The 10055-nt window shown below is 32.8% G+C and overlaps 1 protein-coding gene across 1 annotated transcript in view; it reads left to right on the plus strand.

The window, feature by feature from the left end:
- Positions 1 to 2802: 2802 nt before the first annotated feature.
- The window catches only part of LOC145266474 (uncharacterized), a 143859-nt gene continuing 136606 nt past the window's right edge, over positions 2803 to 10055 (plus strand). The window contains exon 1 of the mRNA XM_080122164.1: positions 2803 to 2940. The gene's annotated coding sequence lies outside the window, so the exon portion shown is untranslated. The remainder of the gene's footprint in view (positions 2941 to 10055) is intronic.

Here is a 10055-nt window from a genome sequence, read left to right on the forward strand (position 1 = left end):
GAGAACTTTGTCATTTACAGCCTTTGATGTGTTGCCGTAGATGGTTGTGTCATCAGCATAGATGTCAACGAATGATTTAAGTATGTGTTTAGGGAGGTCATTGATGTAGATCAGGAAGAGAGTTGGGCCCGGGATTGACCCCTGGGGGACTCCAGCATTTATATTGCAGGCCTCCGATTTTTGTCCATCGACCACTACTTTTATGAGCCTATCGGAGAGAAATGATTTAATGATTGAGAAAACATTTATTAATGGATTTATTAAAAGGATGAAACACTTGTCTGTATAGGTATTTAATTATTATAGTAAAAAAAATAATAATTACACACACACACACACACACACACATACATATATATATATATATATATATATATATATATATATATATATTTGACCACAATATGGTCGTCTTCAAGGCCAACGTAAACAAGTTCTTCATGAACCGTTCCCCTTAAGTAATCCAATGTACCAAAGTCCCACTACTAACGATTACCACGATATTGTCCGATTGACTGTACACTCTTTAACCCTTATTCTCGAGTGGCCTCTGGAGCTTGATGTCTATGGTGATTCCTATGGAAAAAAATATGAATTTTTTTCTATGCATAATCAATTTATAATAAATATAAATAATATATAAGTCCTGCAGAGTTGAAAAACACATACCACATACGATTATACATGGAAGTGTTCAAACAATTGTATGAATACAGTAGAACCCCGGGATACGGCAGTAATCAGTTCCGGGGTTGGTAAAATCGCCGTATGGCGGGCCCAAGCAAAATTTTATGCGGTACATATTAAAAGTCCTTAACAAAATACAGGGCAGTATATAATATATATGTATATAACCAAATAAAATTGTGAATAACACCGTAAGGCAGGGCAAATACCGTAACGAGGGGGCGGAACATTATCGTATTCCACATTGTAACCTGAAAAAACGTATCCAGGGGACACTGTATCGCGGACTAACATTTTAAGAGTAAAAAAATGAAAAATATTTATATGATTAAAAATAACAAAACAACGATGACAGTGAAACAAACTCGATAGCTAAAATTTATCAACAGCTATATTGCTTTAATTTATACCCTATCTCTCTCTCTCTCTCTTTATAAAAATGTATATATATTAATATATATGTGTGTGTGTGTGTGTGTGTGTGTGTGTGTGTGTGTGTGTGTGTGTGTGTGTGTGTGTGTGTGATTACTTGTAGTAAGTTATGAAAATATACATGGCATTATATAGAGAAAGAGAGAGAGAGAAGAGAGAGAGATGGATATATATATATATAGAGAGAGAAAGAGTAGTATATATATATATATATATATATATATATATATATATATATATATATATATATATATATATATATATATATAAATGTTTAGAGGTACAGAATTTGTATATGGTTTTAGGTTGTCTTTTGTACCTAAATTACGTGATACTGGTTGTCTTTTGTACCTAAATCACGTAAGGTCGGCTTAATTAATACTTTGGTACATAGAGCCCTCATGATTTGTTCGCCTAACAGATTAGATGTCGAACTCGATAAGATCAGGGAAATATTCATCAATAATGGTTATCCTGTTGACCTTATTGATGATTGTATTTTCAAAAAGGTTGCGGATTTTAAATCCACTAAAAAGTTTGGACCCTTGAAATGCCCGGTTTATTTGAAATTACCGTGGATAGGGGAGGGGAGTAATATAATTTCAAAACAGATTCGAAGAAGTATTTACGATTGCTTCAATTCGGTGACCTTGCGTGTGGTATATACTACGAGACCTGCTTTTCCGTCTTTCCGCAAGGATAGTTTGCCTTACATCCAAAATAGTAATATTGTATATCAGTTTAAATGCCAGTGCGATGCTGGTTATGTTGGGCGAACATCCTTGCACCTTTTGACTCGTATAAACCAGCATGTTCCATCGAAGATCAGACAAGGGAGGATGGGGTTCGGTGGTCTCCCTCCTTCTGCAGCCTTGGACTCTGCTATTGGCCAGCATTTGGTTGACAACCCGTGCTGTGCCGATAGATATAAAATAGACTGGTTCGAGGTGCTACATAGAGCGGACTCCAAAAACCATTTAAAGATTTTGGAGGCCGTCTCTATCGCGGTGCGTCAACCTTCTTTGTGCCGGCAAAAGGAAACATCAAACGCATTGTTTCTCTTTGGGGAACTTTGAATTTTTTCTCCCGCTTTTTTTTTCTCCCTCGTTGTGCCAACATTTTTAATCGTTTTTTAAACGTAAATAAATTTAATTAATGTCCCCGTACGTTGGCACATTAAATAAGTTCCCCAATAGAACTCTTTATTTTCGTTACAATATTATTTAGATTGCTATCGATTTACTCCTGAAGAGATGATAGCCGAAAGAGCTCTCGAGAAACTTCCGCCTAGTATTTTATTTAAAACCATATATATATATATATATATATATATATATATATATATATATATATATATATATATATATACTACTCTCTCTCTCTCTCTCTCTATATATATATATATATATATATATATATATATATATATATATTCTCTTTTTTTTTCTTTCTTTCTTATTCTCTCCTCTCTTATTTTACTTTTCAATATAGTACTCTAATGTTTAACGCCTTTTATGCTTTCCCCCAGACTCATTCTGAACGAAAAAAAAACGTATTTACCGGCTGTCACTGGACCGCCCCACTCCACGTCAGTAACTCATCCCTTCTTCCTCCCTCTTCATAAATGCAAAAGAAGTTAATCCTTCTGCACGACAAATACCAGGCGCCATTTTCTAAAAATAACTGCGCAACAGCTGCGAATAACCCACGGTCGCTCCACTGCCCTAGCTACCCAATAAACAACGAAATACACACAACCCAAGGAAAGCCTCGTTTCAATGTCCAGAGGCAATGGATGCCGTCTGTAACGGTGTTTGCCTGGTGAGTATATAGTTGCGCAATCTGTATCTAACTTTTCATGAACCAATATTCTTATTCGACGTTGCCTGGGAATGATTTTGCATCATTTTGCTTTGCTATAATTTATTAATATTTTAAATCTAATTAAAATTACTTTTTATTCGCCACGTTAATGGCTTCCAAATGGCTGTCAACTTATTATGCGGTCTTTTTGTGTACATGTTTATTCCAAAATATGGAAATAGATGACTTATTTATGAAGAGACGAAAAACCATTGGTTACTGAATGCTATTGCATTTATTTTACTAAAGTAAATTGTGCATTAATATAGTAAGTAATAGTATTACCAAGAACGGGAAAGAAATAACGAAGAGTAAGGTTACAGATCGAAAATTGCACCTTAACATCTTCAGCTTGATTCCTACAAACATGGCAGACTTAAAAAAAAAAGAAATGAAGCATATTTTTGTAAAAAATTAAATAGAAATAAAGTCAATGTTTTAACAAAGAAAACTGAAGAATCAGACTAAACATTTCATGATTGTTTTTAAGAATTTGACATAAATTTGTACTTTTATTATTTTTTTATGAATTGAAGTTTATAGAAGTTAAGAAGTAAAAATCGAGCCGTAATGATGAGCTCCATAACGTGAACAAGGGTAAACACTTGTTCGCACTGATCCCGAAAAACGCTGAGTGTGCCTCCTGGGTGTGTCACAAGATGATTAACGACAATACATTTATTGCACATTTTTACATGGAAAAAAAATAAATAATAAAAATGGACAGCGCTGCTCACCCAAATCATGGAAGAGGTCTAGAAAAGTTTCCTATTTTCATCTGATCTGTTAACTGCGGCTAACGATTGTTTATTTCTGCAGGAAAAAAAGAAAGAAAAAAAATGAGAATTATTCTAAAAAGAAAGCTTATATATGTAATAGCGCGCCTGGGGTTGTCTAGTAGTAAAATATGTTATATTTTAATTAATGCAGATTTCGTATTAATTATTATAGAGCCAATTTTCATTCGATTATTACGTTGTACTTAATATAGCAGTAGTGATTTCAAAAGTGAAAAAATAACGCGTGTCAGCAGTTAGAATCGAAACCAGAGTACACAGCAATCCAGCCTTATCCGTTGACGTATGACCTAAATCCATACATATGCAAAACCCGAAAAAAATAATCTATAACTTATAATTAGCGCATGTGCAGAAAAAAGTGTATAAGTCGACACATCCCAGTAAAAGGGTCAATGTTTTTTTTTACCAAATTACGTAAATAGTCTCCAGGATACTTAAATGGAATATTGAGTGAGCACGACTTAGGATTGAATATGAATTCTTGCTGAAGTTCGCTGCACATGCCCGGGTTTTAATGAAATGGTCAGTTATAGCCGCCCTTTTTGCATCAGCTTGCTCTGTTACAGCGCAGCGAATGTATATTACATAAATATTAACACCCATACAATTGGATGGTAAATCTCTCCTCGGTGGCCGACTGGGATAGTTTGCGTTCATTTATATCTGAAATACCACTATTCTCCATATTCAAAAAGGATTGCACGAACTGTAGCTGAGTGCTTTGCTTCATTTCTAAAACAATATTTGTGTGCGAAAGGTCTCTGTTTAAAACTACTGTTATAGCGATCAAAGGGGAAAAGAGTTATCGTCCTTTATAGATCCTAAGAAAGACTAGAGAGTTATTCTAGGATAACCATGGACATGTCTTCGCTTGACACATTAATATTGTTCTGTAAATATTTAAAATTGTTGTCGTAAATAAATTGTACTTAAATTATAATGAGCTATTTTTACTTATTATTCGAATTCCAGTGATTCTAACATCCCATTTCTTCGAACACAAGAAAAATTAGCGGCATGGGTGAGATTGAATTAAATACTAAACCTCAAAAACAAAAACCTACATAGTGATAATTTAAGAAAAAATACGGCGTCGGAGAATTCACAAACGAGGGAAAAATTCTTTTGCTTAATAATATTTTTGTGAACGCACGAAAAACAAAACAAATTTTACAAACAAACGGAAATTTTTTTGCACAAACGAAAAGAAATAAAAATCGGAATGGATAACAAATTATTAGAAAAAAATGCGAAAGAAGAATTTTTTAAAACAGTAAATAATTTAATCAAAACTTTGTCAGCACAATTTAACAAGCAATTGATAAACTTTCTGGGTGCCAAAGTAAGCACAGGAACGGATTTTCCATTCAATCCGGATGTAAAGCTTAGTATGGCCGATGGGAAGATGCGTTTAAACACGAGTTCTCATCCATGGATGACGCATGAAAAATACGTTTACTACTTCGTAAGCTGGGAACAGTAGAACATGAAAGATATTCAAATTACATCCTTCCAAAAAAAAAAAAAAAAAAAAAAAAAAAACAGATTTCACATTTGATGAAACTATAGCACATTTCTTGTGTGTCAGCATCTTTATTTAATATTCGTTACAATTGTTTGTAATTAAATTTAATATTCGTTACAATTGTTTGTAATTAAATTTAATATTCGTTACAATTGTTTGTAATTGAATTTAATATTCTTTACAATTGTTTGTAATTAAAGAAAAATATTACAATTTTGTCAAATATCCTGGAATGGTAAATTTACAATGCAAAAATTTTCGGCTGAAATTGCTGACAGACGATCAATTCAAATGCTTCATTTTCATCGCATGGTTACAATCTCAAGAAGATGAAGACATTCGCACACGTCTACTGCCTATGGTTGAAAAACAACAACGAAATAGCGGTACAAATTTTGAATGTCAACGTCTAACGAGACACAACAATGATGTAACAACAAAGCTGATCAGCTTCAAACAACATCCAATCGGTAAAGAAATCCCCGACTTGAAATAGAAAGAAGCCGCCAACATCCTGTTTGTCATATGGAGAGATGCACTACGCTCGTATTTGCCCATTTAAAGGACACACGTCAACATTTTTTATGTCGGATGCACAAGAACGGATTTTGTAATAAAAAAAACGCAACATTTCTAGGATAAATACTGTACAAGCACAAGAAATAAAAATCATAGAAAAACGGCAGAACGTTTCCAGAAAGCCATATCGAATTGAATATTTGCCATTTTCAACATAAATTTTGAAGCTTGAAGAAAAAATATACTGGTTGATGGTAAACAACAAGCCAGGGAACTTTCAGTTTGATACCGTTTTTGATATCACTTTTGATATCGCTTTAATATCACTATAGTTTGATACCGTTTTTGATATCACTTTTGATATCGCTTTAATATCACTATAGTTTGATACCGTTTTTGATATAACTTTTCATATCGCTTTAATATCACTATAGTTTGATACCGTTTTTTATATCACTTTTCATATCGCTTTAATATCACTATAGTTTTATACCGTTTTTGATATCACTTTTCATATCGCTTTAATATCACTATAGTTTGATACCGTTTTTGATATCACTTTTCATATCGCTTTAATATCACTATAGTTTGATACCGTTTTTGATATCACTTTTGAAATCGCTTTAATATCACTATAGTTTGATACCGTTTTTGATATCACTTTTCATATCGCTTTAATATCACTATAGTTTGATACCGTTTTTGATATCACTTTTGATATCGCTTTAATATCACTATAGTTTGATACCGTTTTTGATATCACTTTTCATATCGCTTTAATATCACTATAGTTTGATACCGTTTTTGATATCACTTTTCATATCGCTTTAATATCACTATAGTTTGATACCGTTTTTGATATCACTTTTCATATCGCTTTAATATCACTATAGTTTGATACCGTTTTTGATATCACTTTTCATATCGCTTTAATATCACTATAGTTTGATACCGTTTTTGATATCACTTTTGATATCGCTTTAATATCTCTATAGTTTGATACCGTGTTTGATATCACTCTTGATATCGCTTTAATATCACTATAGTTTGATACCGTTTTTGATATCACTTTTGATATCGCTTTAATATCACTATAGTTTGATACCGTTTTTGATATCACTTTTCATATCGCTTTAATATCTCTATAGTTTGATATCGTTTTTTATATCACTTTTGATATCGCTTTCATATCACTATAGTTTGATACCGTTTTTGATATCACTTTTGATATCGCTTTAATATCACTATAGTTTGATACCGTTTTTGATATCACTTTTCATATCGCTTTAATATCACTATAGTTTGATACCGTGTTTGATATCACTTTTGATATCGCTTTAATATCACTATAGTTTGATACCGTGTTTGATATCACTTTTCATATCGCTTTAATATCACTATAGCTTGATACCGTTTTTGATATCACTTTTCATATCGCTTTAATATCACTATAGTTTGATACCGTTTTTGATATCACTTTTGATATCGCTTTAATATCACTATAGTTTGATACCGTGTTTGATATAACTCTTGATATCGCTTTAATATCACTATAGTTTGATACCGTTTTTGATATCACTTTTCATATCGCTTCAATATCACTATAGTTTGATATCGTTTTTTATATCACTCTTGATATCGCTTTAATATCACTATAGTTTGATACCGTTTTTGATATCACTTTTCATATCGCTTTAATATCTCTATAGTTTGATATCGTTTTTTATATCACTTTTGATATCGCTTTCATATCACTATAGTTTGATACCGTTTTTGATATCACTTTTGAAATCGCTTTAATATCACTATAGCTTGATACCGTTTTTGATATCACTTTTGATATCGCTTTAATATCACTATAGTTTGATACCGTTTTTGATATCACTTTTCATATCGCTTTAATATCACTATAGTTTGATACCGTGTTTGATATCACTTTTGATATCGCTTTAATATCACTATAGTTTGATACCGTTTTTGATATCACTTTTCATATCGCTTTAATATCACTATAGCTTGATACCGTTTTTGATATCACTTTTCATATCGCTTTAATATCACTATAGTTTGATACCGTTTTTGATATCACTTTTCATATCGCTTTAATATCACTATAGCTTGATACCGTTTTTGATATCACTTTTCATATCGCTTTAATATCACTATAGTTTGATACCGTTTTTGATATCACTTTTGATATCGCTTTAATATCACTATAGTTTGATACCGTTTTTGATATCACTTTTCATATCGCTTTAATATCACTATAGTTTGATACCGTTTTTGATATCACTTTTGATATCGCTTTAATATCTCTATAGTTTGATACCGTTTTTTATATCACTTTTGATATCGCTTTAATATCACTATAGTTTGATACCGTTTTTTATATCACTTTTGATATCGCTTTAATATCACTATAGCTTGATACCGTTTTTTGATATCACTTTTGATATCGATTTAATATCACTATAGTTTGATACCGTTTTTGATATCACTTTTGATATCGCTTTAATATCACTATAGTTTGATACCGTTTCGGATATCACTATAATTTCACTATAGTTTGAGACCGTTTCGGATATCACTATAATTTCACTATAGTTTGATACCGTTTCGGATATCACTTTAATTTCATTATAGTTTGATACCGTTTCGGATATCACTATAATTTCACGTCCAACATAAGATTTGTTGGGAAAACCAACTCTTGAGAACACAACTGGGCATCGGGAAACAAGATTCAACTGATGAATTAACATGCAATGTCTCTTTTAAAAGAAAAAAATGTAGGTGTAGCTTAGTTTCTGATGCATCAACCCTCAATCTTCTTGGTTTGGATTTTATTGAAGAACGATCTTTTCAATTTTTCGCTAAATTCAATTTTCAATTCTTTCAATGTTAATGCTGCAGCAGATGCTGAAACACATTTTAAGAACTTACTTAAAGCAAAGTTCAACAATGTTTTTCAATGTCTTGGGTGTTGTTCTACGGTTAAAGCGACTTTAAAACTGAAGGCAGATATAAAGTCAGTCTTCAGACCAAAGCGTCCAGTACCATACACAGCTTTAGCCACAGTAGAAAAAGAATTGGATCGTTTATAACAAGAAGGAGTAATCCAACTTACAAATTATTTATTCTGGGCAGCACCTATTGTCCTTATGAAGAAGGCTAACGGTAAAGTATGCCTATGTGCGGACTTCAGCACAGAACTAAATGACAGACTGGAGACACATCAGTATCCAATACCCGTACCGGAGGATCTGTTCTCAAAACTCAACGGTGCAACTTGTTCTGCAAAACTGGATTTTGCAGATGCAAATGGAAATTGATAAAGCTTCCAAAATTCTTCTCATTATCAATGCTCACAAAGGATTATTTCAATTTAATCTTCCATGTGGGGTCAAGTCAGTCCCAGCAATATTCCAACAAATTATGGATACACTGCTCACAAGATTACCAGGTGTTTCCGCCTACATTGATGATTGGTGTTGTTATCGTTACAGAAAGATCCCAACAGGAACTTCTGCACTGTCTTACTGCCGTGCTGGTCGAATTCAACAACTTAACTTAAAGATCAGACAAATGCGAATTCTTTCAAACTTCTGTGAAATACCTTGGATTCATATTTGTTAAAATTAGTCGAAAACCAGACCCGGAAAATATTCAGGCAATAAAGCATGTGGCAGCTCCAAAGGATGTTGCAAAACTATGATCCTTTCTGGCCTAATAAGTCTTACCCGAATTGCACAAGTTACGAGGACCTCTAAATAATCTTTTACAAAAACAATATCAAATAGAACTGGCCACACACGCAAAGAATCATTTGAGAAAATTCAAACACTTCTTGGTTCTGATCTATTGCTGACACATTACAATCCATCATTAGACATTACTGTTGTGACAGATGCTTCAGACTATGGAGTCGGAGCAGTAATATAACATATTTTTCCTGGTAAAAGCAAAAAAGCCATTGCACACGCATCAAAGTCGTTGGCATCTACTGAAAGAAAATATAGCCAAATTGAGACACAGTCATCGCTGCTATATCTGTGAAACCTAAAGTTGTCTCTTTACTTGTTTCCACACTGAGATCACAACCTGTTACTTCAGAGATAATCCAAGAGACTACAACCGCAGATCCATTATTACAGTAAGTTCGACATTTTCATCTCACAAGTACAAAAACATGCACTGACCAGCAACTCCAATAATTTGTTTCAGAGATC

Source organism: Euprymna scolopes, chromosome 41 (genome assembly GCF_053919585.1).
Source record: "Euprymna scolopes isolate OS-2025 chromosome 41, ASM5391958v1, whole genome shotgun sequence".
Classification (NCBI taxonomy): Eukaryota; Metazoa; Mollusca; class Cephalopoda; order Sepiida; family Sepiolidae; genus Euprymna; species Euprymna scolopes.